Here is a 16047-nt window from a genome sequence, read left to right as displayed (position 1 = left end):
GCAATTACGTGATCCCTAGATTCAAATTGGCGAGAATGGGGGGCTGCTCCTTCTCTCATCTGGCCCCTAAGCTTTGGAACTCTCTTCCTGTATCCCTAAAATGTCAATCCATCTTTACACAGTTCCGTAGGGGCCTAAAAACTTGGCTCTTTGCGCAGTAGACAATTATCTCAGTTAGCCTCCTTATGGTTGGCGCCGGGAGACCCCATGGTGGGTAGATGTGCGCCTTATAAATTTACTTACAATTACAATTACAAATGGGCAAGTGAAGAAACATTGTAGCCTTTGTCGCTTGGAAAAAGACATCCGTGTACACGTGGTGAACAGGAAGCTATGGCCGTAATCTCGAGAACGAGACCGACCGTTAGTATGGCCAATTACATGTTCTAAAGATACAACTATACTAGGTCCTGAAATAAATCACCAAAACGGATGAAGAGATTTCTTTGTTATCTCAAAACAGACTACCACTCTAACTGGTTCACCCAGAGCGCCACATACTAGTTACAAAGGGGGAGATAATGGCGCGCAAACTGCTTTACCTGTCGGTCGCTACCCCGGACGGTCTTCGTGATCGTTCCGAGTGGTAACGGGACCAAAGCAGGCGCGTCTATTTGAAAACAACGAATACCCGGAAGCCAGCGTGCGTAGCGTAGTGTCAGTCAGGGCCCCGTCACGTGATCATAGTTTATCGGCTTCACGCCATGGTTTCCCTGTACGCTCATCTATAGCATCATGGGAACTGTAGTGATAACATGACACGATCTATAAATACGAAATTATTATCAGAAGGAATGCCGTAATTGCCATCAAAACTTGGGATAAAGCATATCAGTAGAAAACGCTTGCCCGTCTAAATACATAAACATGTAAATTGACATATACGCTCAAACGTTTCAACGCGCTGGGGGCGTACATGTAAGAATGAACACACACTTGTAGACCATGGAGTCAGCAGGGGCAGCAAATTAGTTCAGTACAGCACAGAGGCAGCTATAGCACAATAGACTAGGAATGGAGGGGGGCATGTGCAGCAGAAGGCAGTAGCACTGAGGCAGTGCCAGCACAACAGACCAGGGTAGGGGTTGGCAGGGCCATGCACACACAGAATGGGGAAAATGGAGGAGGGCAGGGGGCATCAATGTAGGGCAATGGCAGCACAACATACCAGTGAAGGAGGGAGCAGGAGCATTCACCCAGATAACAGTGTGCAGAGGGAGGGGGTCAGGAGTAGGCCTGCGCGAAGCACTACGCTACGCTTGCGTAGTTTGCGAAGTTCGCGCTACTTCGCACTACACGAACTGCACGTAGCACAGTGCGAACACGCGTAGCGTAGTGTTGCGTAGTGCTGCGGTCATTTTTTGCTTGTTCGCGGTCCTCAACGTCAAGTTGGCGACCGCGAGCAAGCAAAATGACATCCCGGCGAGACTTTTTCCTTGTTCGCGATCGCGAGCATGGAAAATAAACCTCCCGGCGAGATTCCCAACGTGAGGAGGTCAGGTTTCTCATTGCGAGGGGTCGCGTATGCTCGCGACCGCTCGCGATGAGAAACTACCAGTTCGCGTTGAGAAAGCTGCCGCTCGAGTAAATATCTACTCGAGCAGCAGAAAACTACAGCTCGCACTGTGCAAGATGCCATTTTCAATGATTGCACAGTGCCGGTTGCTTGTCCGCACTGTGCAATCATTGAAAACAACATCTTGCACAGTGCGAACATGTTACTACGCAGTTCGCGAAGTGCTACGCGTAGCTCGCGTAGTGTGAACTTCACTTTGCGTAGCTTCGCGAAGTGATACTTCGCGAACTACGCCCACCCTTAGTCAGGAGCATGAGAGGGCACTTATGCATTTGGACATTGGATGCACAGCAGACCAGGGAGGGTGCAGGGGAACGCACACAGTGAAAGGGGAGGGGCGGGATGGCAACAGCAGGCAGTAGCAGCACAGAGACAGTGGCAGCCAATGGACCAGGGGCGAGGGCTGGGGCCAGGGACAGCAAATTAGGACTATTCAGGACAGGGGCAGTGGTAGAACCACAGACCTGGGAGGGAGTGGGCAATTACATGCACACTGAGAATGGGGAGGGTGCAGGGTCAGTGATAGCAAGGGAAGGCTTTGGCAGCAGAGGAGCAGGAGCAGTGGTCGTGTAACGCACCAGGAAGGGAGGAAACGGGGTACACACAAAGAGAGCTGGGGCCAAGGGGGAGGGGGATAAGAGGCAAGGGCAGCATTAGAGGACAGTGACAGCACAGGGTCAGTGGCACAACGGACCAGAGAGTGTGGAGGCAGGAGCAAGCACATTGGGGAATCAAGGGGCAGAGGGAGGGGCAGCAAAGGAGGGCAGTTAGGCACCTTGGCAGTGGCTGCACAACAGTCTAGAAAAGGAGGAGTCAGGGGGTGTGAAGATTGGCAAGACACATAGCACTCAGCCGACATCACCATGATGGGTTTGGAAGGAAAAAAAACAAGCCTTGCAGCCATCTTGGCATCTCACATTCTAAACCACCCAGATATAGCAAGCTGTATGTTCCTACCACTGTCTCCAGCCAAATCAGGCCATGCTGTCTCTGAATCGACCCACGGGCTGAGTCACATTATCAATGATGACTTTCAGCTTATAACCTGTGGCATACAACAGGTAAGTACAATACAAAATGCAGAGTTCTCCTCAGGCTCTTTAGTGGCATAGTCCTGCTCCTGCTGCCACTAGAGAACCTCATAAGAATACAGTGTAAACAAAATGTAAAAAAAGGAATGGGTACGACCACGTGGACCTCCTGGGGTTAAACTATTCTATCATGGAGGTTCATAAGATTGAGGGCTGTATTTCAGTGTGTGTAGTCATTTCATGGCTGCCATGATATTATAGTGCCCATTACTGAGCAGGTAAGACGTAAAGGAAATCTAATGACTTGGTCAGAGGTAGCATAAAAGACTAGAAAGGGTGGGGGGGCACAGGCATCCACATGGAGAAGAAAGGTGGGGGTTGTAGTGGTGGGACCAGGGAAGACAGCGGCAGGGGTATGCACACAGAGAACAGAGGCACGGGGATGGGGAGCGGGAGGGGCAGTGGCCGCCACATAGGGCAATGGCAGTATAACAGAGTAGGGAGAGAGTTTGCAGGGGGACGTACATAAAGAACGGGGGTCATAGGGAGGAGGAAGTGGCAAGAATAGAGAGCAGTTGGGTACAGAGGCAGTGGTAGCACAGCACAGCAGCAAGGGAGGGGGCAGAGGCCCACACATGGAGAATTACAGACTAGAACAGAGGACAGCCTCAGGGTAGTTGTAGCACATTAGACCATGGAAGGAGGGGGTGGAACACACACATGGTGAATGAGGGGAGGTTGGCACAGGCAGCCATAGATGGCAGTGGCGGCACAATAGTCTAGAAAGAGAGGGGAGGAGAACAAGAGGGTGGAGAGGGCATTGGGGACAGGGAAAGCAACAAGGGCATGTTAGCACACGGCCGTGTCAACAGACCATGGAGGGAATGGTCATTGGCATGCACATGGTGTGAGAAGTTGGCCTGGTATATGCTGTCCACTAGTTATAGTGGGCACCTTGCACCAGTCCAAACAACCCCTTATTGATGATAGGTTAAAGACAACCTTTATTGAAAGCTATCTTAGTGGTAGCTATGGAGAGCAGCCTTCAGGCTAAGTCTTGAAGGAATGTAAAGCAGTTTGTTTTACCAGTCTATAATCTCTTGAATGGCTAAATGAAAGACAACCACACCAGGTATATAATATAAAATATATGTATTTATTTCTAAACACACCCTACTAGTCTCTTTATGAGGCTAGAGGTCCAAACACATAAGTTACACTTCAAATATTACAGTAAAATAGCACAAATACATGTCAGGCCCTAGGGACGAGCCAAACCATATACTAAAATAGGGGTATAAGAACCACGACTTAACTGACACAAGGCCTAGAGCCTGTAGAATCGCTGGGACCCCAAGAAACCACCCAAGGTAGTGAGACAGGGGACCCACTGGGCCGTGTGCAGTGTGAGAACACAGCCGCGAGCTCCCGTTGGCTTCTATGGGGAAAGTCGTGGTTAGATTTTTAAAGATTAGGGACACTTAGAGATAAACTAGGACCAAACTCTTTTGGACTTAGAAAGTTCTAGGGTCAAAACCCACGGGAGCACCAAAGTACTCGAGTTACCTCACCCAGGGAAGCCGGGTGCATAGGTGTCAAATGGTGTCGGGTCATGTCATAGTTTTTAATGGGAGCTGGCAAAGAAGTGATGCTGCTGGGAAGATGAGAAGTGTCTGAAGAGATCCAAGCTCTATGTACCGGTCAAAAAGAAGCGGGGAGAGGAGGCAGCCCTGTGTGGTTTCCCTGAAGATTTTAAAAGGGTTAATCAGTTTACCATTGACTAAGAGTCTAGCAGAAGGGTCGTGATTCGTGACAGATTAGCTGAATGGCTCGACTAAATTTTGCTCCAAAACAAAACCTATCCATCACTGCCACAAGATAGACCCAGTTCACCCTTTCGAAGGCTTTGGTAGCGTCAAGTGTTATGGCTGCAAGAGGTAGTGAGACTTCTCTTGCTTCTTTCTATACCTCTCATGCCTCTTTCTGTACCTCTGATGCTTCTTTCTGCACCTCTCTTGCTTCTTTCTGCACCTGTCCTGCCTCATTCTCAACCTCTCCGGCCTCTTTCTGCAGTTATCTTGCCTCTTGCTGTACCTCTGTTGCTTCTTTCTGCGCTTCTCTTGCACCTTTCCACACCCTCTTCCCATTTTCTGCTCCTCTCTTGCCTCTTTCAGCACCTCTCTTGCCTCTTTCTATACTCATCTTGCCTTTTTCTGCAACTTTGTTGCTTCTTTTAGCACTTCAGTTCCCTGTTTCTGTACCTCTGTTGCTTCTTTCTGCACCCCTCTCGCCTCATTCTGCATCCCTCTTCCCGATTTCTGCACCCCTCTTGCTCCTTTCTGAATCTCTCTTGCTTGTTTCTGCATCCCTCTTGCCTCTTTCTACACCCCTCTTCTCTCTTTTTGTACCTCTCTTGTCTCTTTCTGTACTTCTCTTGCCTCTTTCTGTACTTCTCTTGTCTCTTTCTGTACTTTGATAGATTTTTCTGCACTTCTGTTGCTTCTTTCTGCACCCCTATTCCCTCTTCCCTCTTTCTGCACCTCTCTTGCCTCTTTCTGCACATCCCTTGCCTGTTTCTGCACCTCTGTTGCTTCTTTCTGCACTTCTCTTGCAGCTTTCTGCACCCCTCTTTCTGCACCTGTCTTGCCTCTTTCTGCACCTCTGTTGGTTCTCTGCACCCCTCTTGCCTCTTTCTGCACCTCTATTGCTTCTTTATGCACTTCTCTTGCTTCTCTGTTGCTTCTTCCTGCAATTCTTTTGCCTCTTTCTGTACCCCTCTTCCCACTTTCTGCATCTGTCTTGCCTCCTTCTGCACCCCTGTTCCATCTTTCTGCACATGTCATACCTCTTTCTGCACCTCTCTTGCCTCAGTCTGCTGTTCTTTTGCCTCTTTATTTACCTCTATTAGTTCTCTGTGCACTTCTCAGGTCTCTTCCTGCACCCCTATTGCCTCTTTCTGCATGTCTCTTGGTCCTCTCTGCACTTGTCTTGCTTCTTTCTGAACCTCTCTTGCTTCTTTCTGCACCCCTCTTGACCCTTTCCGTACCTCTCTTCCCTCTTTCGGTACCTGTCCTGCCTCTTTCTGCAACTCTCTTGCCTCTTTCTGCACTTCTCTAGCCTCTTTCTGCTCTACTGTTGCTTTTTTCTGTACTTCTCTTGCCTCTTTTTTCACCTGTCTGCCTCTTTGTGCACCTGTGTTGCTTCTTTCTGCACATGTCTTGCCTCTTTCTATACCACTCTTCCTTCTTTCTGCACCTCCCTTGCCTCTTTCAGCACCTCCCTTGCCTCTTTCTGCATGTCTTTTTCCTCTTTCTGCACATTTCTCGCTTCTTTTTGTACTTCTGTTGGTTCTTTTTACACCTCTCTTGCTTCTTTCTGCACCTCTCTTGCTGCTTTCTGCACCCCTCTTCTCTCTTTCTGCACCTCTCTTTCCTCTTTCTGCACATCTCTTGCCTCTTTCTGTACTTCTCTTGCCTCTTTCTGCATCTTTGTTGCTTCTTGCTGCACCTCTCTTGCTTCTTTCGTCACCTCTCTCGCCTCTTTCTGCATCCCTCTTCCCTCTTTCTGTACCTCTCTTCCCTCTTTCGGTACCTGTCCTGCCTCTTTCTGCAACTCTCTTGCCTCTTTCTGCACTTCTCTAGCCTCTTTCTGCTCTACTGTTGCTTTTTTCTGTACTTCTCTTGCCTCTTTTTTCACCTGTCTGCCTCTTTGTGCACCTGTGTTGCTTCTTTCTGCACATGTCTTGCATCATTTCTATACCACTCTTCCTTCTTTCTGCACCTCCCTTGCCTCTTTCAGCACCTCCCTTGCCTCTTTCTGCATGTCTTTTTCCTCTTTCTGCACATTTCTCGCTTCTTTTTGTACTTCTGTTGGTTCTTTTTACACCTCTCTTGCTTCTTTCTGCACCTCTCTTGCTACTTTCTGCACCCCTCTTCTCTCTTTCTGCACCTCTCTTTCCTCTTTCTGCACATCTCTTGCCTCTTTCTGTACTTCTCTTGCCTCTTTCTGCATCTTTGTTGCTTCTTGCTGCACCTCTCTTGCTTCTTTCGTCACCTCTCTCGCCTCTTTCTGCATCCCTCTTCCCTCTTTCTGTACCCCTCTTGCCTCTTTCTGTTCCTCTGTTGCTTCTTTCTGCACTTCTTTTGCCTCTTTCTGTACCCCTCTTCCTTCTTTCTGCACCTCCCTTGCCTCTTTCAGCACCTCTCTTGCCTCTTTCTGCACTTCTATTGCCTCTTCCTGCACCTTTTTTGTTTCTTTTTGCACTTCTGTTGGTTCTTTCTCCACCTCTTTTGCTTCTTTCTGCAGCCCTCTTGCCTCTTTCTGCACCCCTCTTCCCTTTTTATGCACCTCTCTTGCCTCTTTCTGTACCTCTCTTGTCTCTTTCTGCATTTCTCTTCCCTCTTACTGTACCTTAGTTGCTTCTTTCTGTACATCTTTTGCTTCTTTCTGCACTTCTCTTGCCTCTTTCTACAACTTTGTTGCTTCTTTCTGTACCTCTTGCTTCTTTCAACACCTCTGTTGCTTCTTTCTGCTCATCTCTTGCCTCTTTTTGCACCCCTCTTCCCGCACCTTCCTTGCCTCTTTCAGCACCTCACTTGCCTCTTTCTGCACTTCTATTGCCTCTTTCTGCACCTTTCTTGCTTCTTTTTGCACTTCTCTTGGTTCTTTCAGTACCTCTCTTGCTTCATTCTGTAGCCCTCTTACCTCTTCCTGCATCCCCCTTCCCTCTTTCTGCACCCCTCTTGCTCCTTTTTGCACCTCTCTTCCCTCTTTCTGCACCCCGCTTACTGCTTTCTGTACCTCAGTTGGTTCTCTCTGCACTCCTCTTGCTTCTTTCTGTACCTCTCTCGCTTCCCTCTGTACCTCTCTTGCCTCTTTCTGCTCTCCTCTCTCCTCTTTCTGAACTTGTCCTGCCTCTTTCTGCACCTCTCCTTCCTATTTCTGCAGTTCTCTTGCCTCTTTTTGCACCTCTCTTGGTTCTTTCTGCTCCCCTCTTTCCTCTTCCTGCACCCCTCTTCCCTAGTTTTTGCACCTGTCCTGCCTCATTATGCACCTCTCTTGTCTCGTTCTGCACCTCTTTTGCTTATTTCTGTAACCATCTTCCATCTTTCTGCACCTCTCTTGTCTCTTTCTGCACCTCTCATCTCTTTCAGCACCTCTCTTGCCTTTTTCTGCACTTCTCTTGCCTCTTTCTGCACATTTGTTTGTTCTTTCTGCACTTCTGTTGGTTCTTTATGTACCTCTCTTGTCTCTATCTGCACCACTCTCGCCTCTTACTTCATCACTCTTCCCTCTTTCTGCACCCCTTTTGCCTCTTCCTCTACCTCCGTTGCTTCTTTCTGCACTTATCTTGTCTCTTTCTGCATCCCTCTTTCCTCTTCCTGTACTTCTCTTGCCTCTTACAGCACCTTTGTTGCTTCTTTGTGCACTTCTGTTGGTTCTTTCTGCACCTCTCTTGCTTCTTTGTGCACCCCTCTTACTTCTTTCTGCACCCCTCTTCCCTCTTTCTGTACCTCTTTTGCCTCTTTCTGTACCTCTCTTGTCTCTTTCTGCACTTCTCTTCCCGTATCTTTTTTCCTTCTTTCTGTACTTCTTTTGCTTCGTTCTGCACCACTCTTGCTTCTTTCTGTACCCCATTGCCTCTTTCTGCATCCCTCTTCCCTCTTTCTGCACCACTTGTGCCTCTTTCTGTACCTCTCTTGCCCCTTTCTGCAGCTCTGTTGTTTATCTCTGCACTTCTGTTGCCTCTTTCTGCACCCTTCTTCCCTCTTTCTGCAGCTCTATTGCTTCTTTCTGCACTTGTCTTGCTTCTTTCTGTACCCCTCTCTTAGTTCTTTCTGCACCCCTCATGCCTCTTCTTGCACCACTCTTCCCTCTTTTTGTACCTGTCCTGCCTCATTCTGCTTCTCTCTTGCCTCTTTCTGCAGCTTCCTTGCTTCTTTCTGCACCTCTTTTGCTTCTTTTTGCACTTTTCTTACCTCTTTCTGCATTCCTCTTTCTGTACCTCCCTTCCCTCTTTCAGCACCTCTCTTGCCTCTTTCTGTACTTCTCTTCCCTCTTTCTACATCTCCCTTGCCTCTTTCAGCACCTTCATTGCCTCTTTCTGCAATTCTCTTGCCTCTTTCTGCACATTTCTTGCTTCTTTTTCTACTTCTATTGGTTCTTTCTGCATCTCTGTTGCTTCTTTCTGTATCCCCTTTGCCACTTTCTGCACCCCTCTTCCCTCCTTCTGCACCTCTCTCCTCTTTCTGCACTTCTGTTGCCTCTTTCTGTATCTTTGTTGCTTCTTTCTGTACTTCTGTTGCTTCTTTCTGCACCTCTCTTGCTTCTTTCTGCACCCCTCTCACCTCTTTCTGCATCATTCTTCCCTCTTTCTGCACCCCTCTTGCCTCGTTCTGCACCTCTGTTGCTTATTTATGCACTTCTATTTCCTCTTTTTACACCCCTCTTCCCTCTTTCTGTACCTCCCTTGCCTTTGTTGCTTCTTTTTGCACTTCTGTTGGTTCTTTCTGTACCTGTCTTGCGTCTTTCTGCACCCCTCTTACCTCTTTCTACACCTCTCTTGTCTCTTTCTTTACCTCTCTTGTCTCTTTCTGTACTTCTTTTGCTTCTTTCTGCACCTCTCTTGCTTCTTTCTGTACCCCTCTAGCAAGGCTCAAGGATGGCACATCACCTCCATCACAAAGGGGTTCTAGGATGACACATCGGCCCAACTGCATTGACTATTGTGCTCTCGATGTCGACGTTTTGGTCCATCCAAGGTACTTTTTCAGTAGGGCTTGAGTGAGTCTGTAGCCGCCCTGCCTTCCACCGCAGTCGGCCTGAACTTCAGATTTACCCCGGTCTAGCGTGTCCTCAAGTAACCTTTCAGTACTATTGACTTCTAAGCACTATTTTGGTTTATTATTTAAACATTTATAACTCTGGTTCTACTAATTGGATTTTCTGTTGTTTTAGTCTTGCTTTACTCAGATAAATATTGTCTATTTTACTAAACCTGTGTGGAGTCTTTTGTGGTGTTTTTATTGTGTTACTGTGAGTGTATGTGTGTTGCACAAATACTTTACACATTGTCTCTTAAGTTAAGCCTGCCAAGTTACCAGAGGGTAAACACGGGTTAATTTAGGGTGTGTATTTGAATTACCCTGACTAGAGTGGTGGCCCCTACTTGGACAGGGTGCATACCTCGGCCAACTAGAGACCCCAGTTCTAACATTGGTGGCAGCGGTGGGACAGGACTTGTGATTGTACAGTACCATATGGTAGTTCAGTGTTCACTACAACTCTTAGCTAAGACTAATTTGAGCCTTTTTTTCGATCCTCCCTGATTGGCATTTTTGATTTCTCTACTAAATCATGTCTCCCTCTGGAGAAGCAGCACCTGCACCTGCAGGAACTGATTTTAAACTGGCCAGGTTAGAGATCTACACAGTGCTACAGTTAAAGGATTTCTCAAGGATTTTCAAGTTTCTACAAAAGGGCTCACCATGAAGGTAAAGCTGCAGAAAGCCTTGAGAGTATGGGCGGAGACCCAGGAAGCAGGGGGTGACAACCCAGAGGCGGAGCAGGAAATTCCTGAGAAGGAGGGTGATCTGAACCTGGATGCCAATATGGATTTAGGACTGCCTCTTGAAGGGGCCAATAACTTGCACAGAGCAGTAGTGGTCAAAAGACCAGTAAGCAGTGTCTCCTCCATGAACTTGTCTCCAGAGGAGCTATCAGACGGGAGGGAGGAAAGGATACTTAAACTAAAGCTTGACAAGTTAGAGCAGGAAGAAATACTTGCCAAACTAAAATTGGTAAAAGAACAAGCTCTGGAGGGAAGGAGCATAGCTCTAGAGGAGAGGAAGATGTCCCATGAGCTACACCTGAGAGAACTGGACATAAGAGGCCCTACAAGTGGAGTCCAGCAACAGCAATGGTGGCAGCATACCTAGAGTGTCCACCGGTGAGTCTAGAGTCTGGATATCCGAAGATTTGGTGCCCACCTTTGGGGTAGGGGTTTTAATAGATAAATGGTTTGCAGTGAAGTAGCTCTGGAAGTGCACAATGTTCCAGTAGAGTTCTGGGATGGTAGTTTATGGTTTATTTTATTTTATTAACATACGTTACTCAAAACTATTGCATCAAACACATCAATACATTTTTTTGTTGTAAATACTGTATAACAGTAATACATTTAAAAAAAAGAAGCGGGATGTTGAGTCTATAGGGGATAATGGTGGGGAGTGTTTTAAAATATATCTATTTTTTTAATTTAAATAAATATTTGTAAAAATGTTGACTTTTTAATAGGACTGGAATGTTGTTATAGTTGAAAAGTGTGGTGTGTATTTTAATTTGATCAAATTAACATTTATACTAAAAAAAATTTTAAAATTTTAGGAGTGTGATGTTTTAATTACAATTGATGATGTGGGTTTTTGGTATATATTTAAAAAAAATACACAAACAAATGTGAAAAAAAAAAGTAAAAAAAATGAAATATTTTGGATATGTTGTGAAATTTTTAAATTATATTGATGAGATTTGTTTTAGTTTTAAATAAAAAAATCTAAATACTTTACAAAAATTATTGAAAATTTGGTTCATGATTTAAAACATTTTTTGAGTGTAATTTATTATAAATGTGAACATGTAAATATATGTAAATGTGTATTTAGTAATATGTTTTTATTTAATTTGTATGGTGGTATTATATTTAGAAATATTATTTTTGAATAATGTCATTGATTGAATATTTTTTGGTGTGGAAATTGAATTTATATATGTTTAGTGTCCAGCACCCTCCTTGAGTTAATGTATTTTGGAGTGGGAATAGTAAATTATATAGTGGGAATAGTAAATTATATATGCTTAATGTCCAGCACCTTCCCTGAGTTAATGCAGTTTGGAGTGGGAATAGTAATTTATATATGTTTATGCATTAACTTTTATTGCCAGCTCCTTGCAGCACCTCAAGGAATGACATCACTTAACATTACAAAATTCCAGAACTTTAGAATGTCCCAAACCAATATAAACTCAGCCACAGCAGCCATCTTCCTCTTTTATATGCTGCTCTTTGTCAGATAAGTGTCACTCCTCTTTTTATAAAATATTTAGGTAAAAATATAGTCATTAAGTTAAGTGAGTATGGTTGATAATGTGTTTATAATTAATATTTTTTTATGGTACTGTGATTGTTTGATTGGTTTAGTAGATTACTTTTTACTTTAGGAAATCGGGTGAGCATTTTTAGTATAAATTTTACCCAATTTATGGGATAATTTGAGGTTGGTAGGTGTTCGAGATTTGGTATATGCGGAAATTAGTTTAATATTTAAATTTAAATACATTTTTGAAATAGTTACCGTTACGCCGCCAGCGAGTCTCTGGTTTCAGCTCACAGCGTAGGTGGTAGCTCCGGTGTTCGCGAGACAAAGAGTTTGCGTTTGCGCGGGCAGCAGAGATTAGGTTTGATCTCCGAGAGTGCCTGTAGTTTGGACTACATCATCACGCTGCATGCGTGAGGACGTTGGGGGCCATTTTAGTTAAGTCAGTGATTGCACACTTGATGGTCTGAAGTGTTTCAGCCATCAGTTAAGAGGCGCATGAGTGCAGTTTCGCAACTGTCAACAGCTGAGTTTGACAGGCAAAGGCGCGCTCGTTTTTTTTTTCTCACTTCTTTATAAAGCTGAAATTGACTATTTGGTCAGGAGAACTTTCGGTTTTGGAAGATTTATAAGGAGAGTTCAAAAGAATATTAGAATTAAGATCTAAGGTAACATTTATTATTTGGAGTAGAGAGTTTTAGATTTTTGAGTAAGTTTAAAAAAAAAAGGGAATAAGGGCAATTTTAGTCTTCGGGTAGTTTATGATGGATGTGAATGAAGGTGCACAGACTTCAGGTTCTGGTGATTCTAATTTAAGGAAAAGTGTACAAGAAGAGATGAAAAGCTCAATGAAAGAAGTCTTACAAAGTGTTTTCAAGAAAGCAAGAAGGGCAGTAGAATTCTCTGAGGACGAATATTGGTCTATGGTGGATGAGGAGAGTGGTGAAGTGAAAGGTTATGGAAAGAGGGCAAAAAAGACAAAGAATATTGAGGTTGGGGTCAGGTTTCTGACGAGAAATAAAGGTGAGCCTTGCGCCGTAAATGAAGATGGTGTCTGACGTGGCACAAAAGAGGGTGTTTTTAGTGCACAAATGATGGAGAAAAGTCTTATGAGGAGCTCCGAAAGCAGGAGTTTGAAGAAGAGTTGGAGAGTTTGTCTTGGATGATCGCATGGAAGATGAATGGGATTTGGACATGGACAGAGTACAAAAAGAGAGGAAAGAAAAAAGGATTGTTAAAGATCCTCAGGGAGAAGACATGTTCAGCCCGGAGATGATCCGTCAACCTAGAGTTGCGGGTGGTGGCCGCTGCCTCATGTGACAAGTTTCATTAGGCTTTGGGTTAGGAGGCCTTTGGAAAAGGAGGCTAGGGCAGTTACGAAGGCAGAATGCTCTCGCCCTGTCGTGGACAGTAACGTTTGCATGACTCCGGATCTAGAGCCGGATTTGGTCAGCTTTCTGTAAAATTGAAGTGCAACCCGAGGAAAGGATTGGAAAGGGCTCTTACGCAGTTCCAAGATCGCTTATTGGTCGTGTTAGGTCCTTTGGCGCTGTAGGAAAGTAGGATCTGCTTCTAATGGCTACCCCCACTTTTTGCTTGATGTTTTACTGTTTTTGACTAGTCTGACTGGGATCCTGCTAATCAGGACCCCACTCTATCAGCTTTCTCCCTTAAATTGTCATGCATGTACTTTGGTACACTCCAGGTTGAATACTGGGTTACCCTTATCAGTCCCTAGTATATGGTACACATGTACCCAAGGCATAGGTAGCCCAGAGGCCTCTCATGGGCTGAGGCATGTATTATGCCACACATGAGAGGCCATGCAAAATGGAACTCCAGTTATGCTACAGCAGCCTGTGTAAGATGGTGCTTGCACCACTTACTTTAAATATAGGTTCACTATATCTACAGGTCACTACAGTTAAAACTTATAAGTCACCCTTATAGCAGGCCTTAACAATCCTGAAGGCAGGGTGCTGGGTTTTTAGTGAGAGGGTGCCCCTGCATGAGCAGAGCCCCTCCGCAGCCTTCGGACACCATTCTCCCGGTTTGTCTGTGACTCAGACGGACATATAGGTAGAGGTGCATTATAACCTCGTGGTAAATGCTATCTCGAAAACGGCTGCATAGAAACATATCGTGTTGGGTATCAAACACCTTGGAATCATACCTCCACAGTGGTAACCGGTGTGGGAGGTATGATTTCACCCTTCAAATGTGGTAAATAATTTAATTACCGGGACTTAATTTGATACAGAAACATAATAAAATAGCTCAGTAAATAAGAGGCAGAATCCGTGGTATTAGAGGTTCGGAATGGGCTTTATTCCAATGGTCGATTATAATTGGTTGCTCCAAGTTCCATCACCACGGAGGTTCAGGAAGTGAAGTACATACTTTATTGACAAGAAGTTGTTTTTATAGAACATACATTACAATGAAACAAATGCGGGAGGCGTAACAATTGATAAGGAAGATGATAATTCACATGCGTAACCGAAAATGGGCGTAATGAGGAGTAAAAAGGAACATAATTGGTTATGATGTCATATATAGGTGGATCTATAAGATTATACTTGGCATAGATGCGCGCGCAGCAGCATGACGTGTGATTGACGTGCAACTAGGGGGTGAAGGGGACTTGACATTTAGCTCTACATGTGGAGACAAGAAGTCTGGGGGGTCAAGTCAACCTAATCCCAAATCATATCTAACATCCTATGTTTAAAGAACTATGTTATCCACAAAGGAAGGACTCTTGGACAAAATCTATTCTATACTGACTGTGTGTGCGTGCACAAGCGTCTAAGTGTCTATATGAGATGCAAGGGGCAGAAACCTTCCATGGTAACAGGGCTATGAATTACTTGCATGAGGACAGAGAGGCCGGGCCCTTTGCTCGGTAGCTGAAGGAAATGTTTACCTAAACTACTAGACAGGAATGCATCGGCTGAGGAGCGAGGCAGATAACTCGAAGGTGAAATACAGTTTTTGGCAGGCAGGCAAACCGGCCGAGGCAGGCACCGTTAGCCGCACAGGGAGTAGGACAAAGTTCATGGATACAGATGCGAGCTCAAGCTGAAGCTGTCAGAGGCAGAGAGCAGAGAAAAGCTTGATGGCAGAATCGGGCCTACTCGCCTGAACTGCAAAATGGAGTAACTGAGCCATATAAAGTCGGTGGCCTTTCGTACTTAGGAATCGAATATCCAGCCCATTCATGGCGGATCTGACAGAGGACATGTTGACGGTGGACGCACATGTGTTTGCGTCTTCAGAACTAGAACTGGAGGGAACATACATGTACTTGTGATTCATACATGGAACCGTTGGGGTCCAAGATAGGGGACATAACTGATCAGAAAAATCCATATTTCCACATTCCTTCCTTGTCCCCTACTTGCCCGTTAAGAGATATCAATCTTCATCAATCAATTGATCTGTTCATATAGCATCATTTGTTCTTCTTTCTTCTTCCGTGATGAATGAAATTCTGGTGGTGGAATACACGACGTGGCACACAGACCACAGATCGCTGGTCCACATTGTAGACATAGACAGCAACTGAATAGTATGAGAAGGCCAATACCTAGGAAAGATAGGACCTTCCATCCAAAGGTAGACAATACACTCCAAAACCAACCGGACCAAGTCCAGGTGCCTGGGTTCTGGTGTATCTGGCTTACAATCTTATGAAGGCGAGTTATGGCTTTATATACAGATGGCGAATTTTCTGGTATGAAAATGCAACAGCTTGATCCGATGACCCTACAAGCTCCGCCCCTATCAGCCAGGATGACGTCAAGGACAAGACGATTTTGAAGCACAACAATCCGCATAGCAGACTGCTCTTCTGTTAAATTGCCTAAAGCGGAAATAGTTTCATTCACTACTGCTTCAAGGGTTCTAGTTAATCTACGTATCAGCTTACTATTAGTAACAGTACCTATATAGGGAAAGAGACCTTTATTGAAATCTGTGTATTTTTCCCACGCTGTTTCAGTGTAATCGACTATTGGGAGATCTCTCCTTACTCTATTATTTACTAAATGAGTGTTTCTGTGATAATCAGGGGGAGCTAGAAAAACAGGTGGCAAAAGGAATCCAATGTAGCAAGTACCATCCCAGTCTAGAGGCAAACGTACATATGCCGTCTGACCACATATGAAATAGGAATGGCGGGAAGCTCTAAATGTGGACTTGCCTTGATCACTAAATTCTACTACAGTAGTGCATTTACTATAGCCCATATGTATGGAACCATTTTTCCTTACACATAGTTTACCCTTTACTGGAAATATTGACATAGCTGGCAAAATTGGGGTAGCTTCGGATTCGACATTTA

This window comes from Triturus cristatus, chromosome 4_1 (genome assembly GCF_964204655.1).
Source record: "Triturus cristatus chromosome 4_1, aTriCri1.1, whole genome shotgun sequence".
NCBI classification, from domain to species: Eukaryota; Metazoa; Chordata; class Amphibia; order Caudata; family Salamandridae; genus Triturus; species Triturus cristatus.
Note: the sequence above shows the minus strand (reverse complement) of the source record.